An 8,023-nucleotide genomic window follows, 5' to 3' on the forward strand; every position below is an offset into this window, starting at 1 on the left:
CGGATAATGCTGAACTTTTAAGCATTTTAACTATAAGATACAAACCCTAACAAATTTAAACATTTATATAATATAAAATGCTAACTGATTTGCGTTTTATGTATTCCCATTTTAACATAAGCAGATTAATCACTAAGTTAAACCGTCAAACTCAATTTAGATGGTGATAACTTTCTAACCAGTGATTTATTTTGGACATTTGATATGTCATCATGAAGATGAAAAAGAAAAGAGAAATTTAACAATTTTAATTGAAGCTTAATTGGACCTCAGAGATATAGAAAAGTATAAAGAAAAAAATTTATAGCATTATAATTTTATGCTCGGTTATTCATTTTAATCATAAAAAAATTCTATTACGAAGAAATGGAAAATATCTTTTTAAGTTGGAATTGTGTAACAATTCCTCCACAGCACCTATACTCAAATCACATAAAAAAAAACCTCAAGTTTTAGTTTTACAAATTTTTCTAATTTTTTTTATAACACGTTGAACTATTTAGCATTTTTAACTGGGATGTTGAATAATTTAATATTTTATAAAAAGAAATTTTTGGCATTTCTATTTAAAAATTAGATTAACCAATTCACAAGTCAAATTCAATTCAAAGATACTTAAAAATTAGTTAAAATTTTCAATGCATTTAAATAATACCATATCAGATTTTAGATGATAAAAATATGACAAAAGCATGCATTTGTTCAATATATTTTTATTATCTTTATTATTACAAATTCGATCTATATTAGTTTAAATGCATTTGCTTATCCAATCCTACAACTCTGTATCTATGTCTATACTTATGGTTTTGATTAAAGAGAAAAGTAACTGTCGCACTTTAGTCAATTATAAGAATGTAAAATGATACAAATAAACTTATAAGGGTGAAGTAAATTTAGGCCTAACCCCTTGTATGGATAAACTGTAATTTATCTTCTTCTTTTTTATTCTAGAGTTTCTAGTTGTCTAATTAGTAAAAATTAAGGGAAAAAAAAATTCTCAACCTTCTATTTCAGCATTTCCTCATTGGTAGACAAACAGATTACCGGAAAAGAAAAGTTCTATTTCTCTTATACTTTACGACAATCTCATTAATTTAATAACCGCTTGACAAAGCGTCTCTCCAACGCTTTTCTCCTTTCTAATCTTAATCTTTACCATTTTCCCCAACAATATAATAACAGAAGAAGAAGAGGAAGAAACAATCAAAAGGAAACACGCCACCGCTTTCTCCTCTAAAGGACCGGTGAAATTGAGAACAAAAAGGGAAAATAAAGGAGAAAAAAGAGAAAAATTATTAGATTTATCTCAAGTTAGACTGATGATTTTGCCTCATCGAGCTCCACAAATTGCTGTAATATCAATTCCTCAATTTTTTTTTTTCTGTTCTTCTTTTTTGGTTGATGATTTTATATTTCCGTAATAGTTTGAGTAGTTGGATCTAATCTTTGATTGGAATTCTGAGTTGGGTTTCTTTTGGCGATCGATTTGTTGGTCGCCGATCTGATGCTTTTCTCTTTTAGGCTCGATGGATCCCGGCTTCAATTGGGATTCCTTGATGGTTGCTGATTTGCTGCATTTAATTATGGCTAGGGCTAAAATTAGGTTTAGCAAAAGTTGGAGTTGTCACTTGGGTGGATTTCAAATAGCTTGGATTTGAGGGAAAGGAATGGGATTTGGTAAAGGCTTGGGATCTCCCTAGTTTTGGGGTGTCACATTACATTTTATCTCTGTAGGGGTAATCCAGGTTCGATTTTTCTTGATTTGGATTTTATCAAAATTATGCGCTTGACATTTGTCTACTTGGCGAGTCCTCCCTATGAGAAGAGAAAATTTTATATGTTGTCACCTGATCTTTCAAGTAAATTTTGGGATTTGGGCTTGAGACAAATTTATACTTGTTGTTTTACATTTATCATTTCCTGGTAATGTATAGCATCAGCCTTTTTAAAACTACTAAAAAAAAACTTCTTTTCTTTTTATTTTTGCTGCCGCCGTGATTTCTCAATGTCTTTATCTCAAGAGAAGAAAAAGGAAATCTTTTTTGTGCGTTACCTCTCTATTATAGAATCACAACTAATCATAGTTATGTTATATAGATGACCATTGCCCTTGTTCCACGATTTAAGTGCAGGCCTTAGGACCCGTTGGTGAATTGTGGAGCATTACTTATACTTTTTAGTGGTCCAGTACTCAAGTCCAAGCTATGGTTTAACGAGGATTTCTAGGATATCGGATTGTTTGTTGGATGCTTTGGAAGATTTTATCGTTCTTTCAGGATTCTGCCTGTAGATAAGTTTAGCGCCAGAGGAGATCAAGGCAGCTGTATTTGTCAGATCAGTTATTATAATTATGTTAGTAATTTGGAAGCCACAAATGCAGTGCTGAGCTTCAGACTTCCTTCCCTGGTGAGTACTATTTGTTATCTAAAATTTTGAAGAAACTTCTGTGTTAATTTTAATGTTTCTTGTTCTCCTTCGTTCTCTCCATTTGCAATGATATGCTGGCTTGTTTATCATTTGGAATTTTATAAGTGTCTCTACAGGCTAATCTATCGTGCGAGGAGGATATTGAAATTTCTGGTTGTAGCATAAATTATATGAACTCACATACATGAGAAGATAAAGAAGAAAATATCACAAGGAAGTAATCACATTCAAAGCTTTTTTTTTAAAAAAAATAATGCTTACTCTTTCCAATTCATTAAATATTTACAACCTAAATTCTAAAGGTACCTAGCCTCAACAGCAAAGTCATTTTATGATTTAATCATTGCAAAGTTTAAACAATTCCTTCTAACAATGTATGAAGAGAAAATATATTTCTGTCCCATGTGAATCTTCTGAAAAACTCTAGGACATTAAAGCTTAGTAGATGTTGGACACGATAGGTGAAGTATGTAAAATTACAAGAGAGATAGGGTTAGTACGACGGTTTTGATGTCTCTCACTCCTGTTTCCTTCAAACTCTTGGTGAGTCGCAATATCAGTCTCCAGTTGTTGGAAGAGACTCTTCCTTGAGTCGGAGCAGAGTCTTGTACATTGACACGATTCAATTTTTTACATCATTCACTTTTAGTATGTATTCTAGTATTGATATTCAAGACCTTCAATGGACTATTAAGTAGATCTTCTAACTTGTCATGCTTCTTGAGAGGTTATGTTATCTTTGGACTAAAGGGCATCACATGGTGTGACAAGAAGGCTTGCTCCTTGCATCAAAGAGGTCATATGTTCAACTCAAGGAAACACCTCCTCACTAGTGAACATAAGGTTGCATACATCTTTCCTCTCTAGACCCTTTGAGGTGAAAGCCTTCGGGTGGAACACCCTCTTTTACCAAATATTTAGACTATATCCATCTATCCGACCATGTAACCTCAAAATGGACTTTACCTTGTAGAATAATTGACCTTAACTTTCGAGGTAAATTAAGACTATTCTTGATTCTCCTTGTCTTTTACAAACAGATTTTTAGATCTCTAAGTGGTTAGTTTTTTATTTTACTATATCCATTTGGCCATTTATTTGAGGATATTTGAAATATGGTTATAGTTGGGTTAAATCATGCACCTAGAATAGCACCATGTAGGTTATGGCCTCAGGAAAATGGAGACTGGGATATCCAACTCCTTCATGCCCTAAATATCATCATTATCAGAATATATATATTCTTCCTCCTTTCTCCTTCATTTAGTTGTCTCCTTTTGCATCTGCATTTTCATTTCTCTGTTTTTGAAGAATTTATGTAAATGTAAATGTATCATAGCCACAAATATTGTTGTTTTTCTATAAATGGGTTGCAAGGTACTTGAACCCCATTTTTCCATTTGGCACGAATTATCATTTTCTGGATCATTCTTATGATCACTTCTTGATAACTTATTAACAGCATATTTCCTTTGTGGAGCTTTTATAGGACCTTGAATATATCTTAGATGCATTTTTGCTTTTCCTTATTAGATAAATTGAAACCTATGAGTGGCATCTTCTAGTTTAAGTTGTTTGTCTCTCAGAACCTATGTGATGGTAAGGAAACTAAACTTTAGATGACAGCCGCTATGTTGCCTATGCATCCTTGTTTACATGTTTGTGTTCATTTTTTAAGAAACATTTGAAACTCATCATAGTGGTTGTCATCTAAAGTTTCTTACTGATAGTGGCAACTATTTAGATGGGGCCATGTTGTGTTCCTACTGACAGTATTAGCTATCATAATGCAAAATGAACATTGACTGTTCTCTTGAACCCACATGTGAATTTGGTTGATCTCTTCATGTTCATTATTGATTTCTGTCACTACAGTTTTCAAGTTGGACTCTTGAGGATTACTGCTAGTTATATGCATGAATTAATTTTCTGGGGATGAGGTGATAAGTGTTTTATGCCTTCAGATTTACTAAAAGAGCTAAGCTTTACAAGTTAATTCAACTGTGCCCATATGCTGTAGTTGTAGTTGTTAAAGATCTTGAAGACCTTATCTCTCCAACAGCTTACAGAAGCACTATTGGACTAGAGAAATGAATTTACTTGGTCCAGAAAAAAGTTGCTTTCTGGCCTTAAGATGATGTTACCTAGACCTCCAATTTTAAGTTCCTTGTGGTCCTACTTGGATATTTTGGACAATTGGACACTTTAGGATGCCTATTCACCTTCAGCATTTTATTATGTGTCCTATTTTGGTACTTCTATATAGGGAAAAAAATCAAGATGTAGCAAGAATTCCAAAATTTCAATACAATTGAGGAGAACTAGTATAAATTACCCGTAGATTGCATAGGCCTTAACTGCAAATGAGACGTAGATACTCTATCTATTATTGGCCTTATCATTATCTTTAAATGCGATTTGGGCATCAATTCCTAAAGGGGTTGGTGTCAGGTTGATAATCAACCTAGAAATCTAGAATATTACCATTATGATTATGGACCACACATAGTTGCATATGCATCATTAAAACGAGGTTGGCCTTATCATTATCTTTAAATGCGATTTGGGCATCAATTCCTAAAGGGGTTGGTGTCAGGTTGATAATCAACCTAGAAATCTAGAATATTACCATTATGATTATGGACCACACATAGTTGCATATGCATCATTAAAACGAGGTTATGTCGTCGTGTCACATTTTAGCAAATTTACAATGTTCGATTCTTAAAACCTCGACACCTTACAGGTCAACCTTTCTCATATGTATTGATAACATTGCTTCTAGATACCAAGGATTCCTTCGGTTTGGTTAGTAAGATAAGTTGTTATGGGTAATCTGGTGACATTATTTTAAACTAAGGCTTCAACTCTCAATCAGTTATTAGTTTGCCTTCCACCTTGAGTGTAGGATGGCTTGATTCTGTAATATTCCATCTCTTTCATAAATATTCTAGAATCTAGTTTTGTTGAGCAGTCATTCCTTAGTCACCGATGTTTAGTTATAGGTGAAATAATATAAAAAAATATGCATGATTCGAGGAAATATTTACAAATGTCATTACGTATTTTTATAGGAGGTAAAAGTAGATGGAATGGTGAACTTTGGAGTTTGCACAAGTCTGGAAGAACTTATACACTGTTAGAATATTTTAGAGTACCAAAACCACAATGAACAAATTGGTTGAAATAGTTTGCCCTTGGTTTTAGTCAGTTTAGGATTAGTGTTCCTTATCGGAACTTTCAATATGACTGAATTACGCTGGTCAAACATGCTCATTATATACTCTAGCTCAAAAAGAATATTTGCTTGATTTCAGCTTAATTAGACCTCTACTATTATGTGTATCGTGAATCAATTTTAGTGTTGGTTTGAGTTTTCTTGGGAAATTAAAATCTAATTAATAGGGCTTGATGATATCTGATAGAAATAGGTTTATTCCTTTGTTCCCTCTTGAAACCATTGGAAACAATATGACACATGTAATTATAAATAACAAAAAGAAAAAGATTTTAGCTTATTATAAACTCAACCTTTTTGTGGAAAGCTACCCAAATTGTTGTTAGTAGACTTATAGATAGGAATGGCACACCTTGCCTATCTAATTTTTGTTTGCTAAGATATAATGTAGTTGTGACGTTGGATCTGTTTTCTTAGTTTTTATCTTCATGGATGAAGATTTTTCCAGCATAATAAATATTTTATGCAAGTTAGCACCCAAAATTAGTTCCCATTAGAGTATTTTTCTTTCTTTTCCCTTTTTGTAAAGTTGTTTATTTTGAATGCACCTCGCTAGGGACAATAACTGAGAAAACAAAGAACGAACCAAGGTCAGTTGGCACAAACTGTTTATTTGAGAACTAAGCTTTGATGGGAATTGGCACTTCATAGTAGATAGTACATTTAATTAGTATGATTATTTTTGGACATATGTAGAACTTTAAATTGTCTAACATTTGAGTGACTTTACTCAGTTGCCTTCAAGATGACAGATCTGAAAGATAAGAGCTCCACGGTTGCAGATATAACTGCTTTGCACAAGGAATGGGATGAAACTTCTTATCCAATTTGCGTGAATCATCCCCATAATGCTATCCTCCTCATTTGCAGTTCCCATGATAAAGGCTGCAGATGTTACATTTGTGATACAAGTTGTAGACATTCTAATTGCCTAGTTAGATTCAAAAAACTCAAATTGAAAAACAAGGATGACCCTCAGTTGAGTTCTTCTTTTGTTGATGATTCTGGTAATGTGAGTCTCAATCAGATGGCTCATTATACTTCCACCTCTGAACCCCTTTCAAAGAGCCCAACATTTAGAAGAAATGTAGTCACAAATCAAGAAGATTACAATGTTGAAGAATACGATGGACCTAATTTTGTAAGTGTATCTGAAGCACTCGAAGGAAATGAAAGTAACCAGGAAGTTGAGAGTTCTATAGAAACTCAGGAAGAGGAAAGGACTAGACTTGAGGAATCTGGTGGTGATGCATCAAAGTTGAACAACATAAAGTGCCCGCTCTGCAGAGGAACTGTAATGGGTTGGATGATCATTAAAGAAGCAAGGCATTATCTCGACCAAAAGTCAAGGACCTGCTCTCGGGAATCATGCACATTTCTTGGCAATTACAGAGAACTGTGAAGACATGCTAGAAGGGTTCACCCTACAACAAGGCCTGCTGAAGTTGATCCATCTAGGCAACGTGCTTGGCGCCGCCTTGAGCACCAGCGTGAGTATGGTGACATCCTCAGTGCAATCAGATCAGCAATGCCTGGTGCAGTTGTGTTTGGTGACTATGTCATTGATAATGGAGATGGATTATCACGTGACCGTGAGAGTAGTGGATCTGGAGAAGGGAGTGGGCCATGGTGGACGACATTCTTTCTGTTCCCTATGATCAGCAGCCCTGGTAGATCGGTTGATGATGGAAGAGGCTCATCTAGGGCTTGGCGAAGACCAAGACGCTTAGGACACCGTAATCCTTGGGGTGAAAACCTATTGGGTCTGCAAGATGATGATGAAGATGATGATGATGGCAATCTAGATGATGACATTCCAGTACCAAGGAGACGTCGGAGGTTCATGAGATCCAGATCTGATGAGAAGCATCCATGAGCCATGGGATGTCCTGGTAATTATTTGTTTTCCATCCATCCTGAAGTTCTCCTTTCCCCTATGAATTTATGGTGATACCATGTATGTGTTTCACCATGACATTGGAAATACGATCTGACAACATTACTTGCTCTGTTAGATATTATCTTAGTAGTTTGAGGCTATTGCAGTCACCGAAAAGGGACATACTGAAGCCTCAAGGGGACTTATCTCAAGATTAGATTGGATGTTCCAAATCTTTTCTCTTTTCAGTCTATTGACATCGATCTCACCGACAAGTTATCCTCTAGTGTTGTACTCATCGATTTGATAAAGATAATCAAACTGAGAAGGTTGTGATTGATGATGAGCATGACCTGAATGCCATCAGTCTCCTATTATGTTCACTGGAAAATGTTTATGATTAGATCTTCCCAGATGGCCTTCATGAATTGTACAAATACCTGATTACTACTAGAATTATTTTATTTTAACTGCTA

The 8,023-nt window shown here is 34.6% G+C and overlaps 1 pseudogene; it reads left to right on the forward strand.

The window, feature by feature from the left end:
- Positions 1-1,152: 1,152 nt before the first annotated feature.
- LOC140762338 (uncharacterized) lies at positions 1,153-8,023 on the forward strand (annotated as a pseudogene).

Source organism: Typha angustifolia, chromosome 7 (genome assembly GCF_048772165.1).
Source record: "Typha angustifolia cultivar Huaian chromosome 7, ASM4877216v1, whole genome shotgun sequence".
Taxonomy (NCBI): domain Eukaryota; kingdom Viridiplantae; phylum Streptophyta; class Magnoliopsida; order Poales; family Typhaceae; genus Typha; species Typha angustifolia.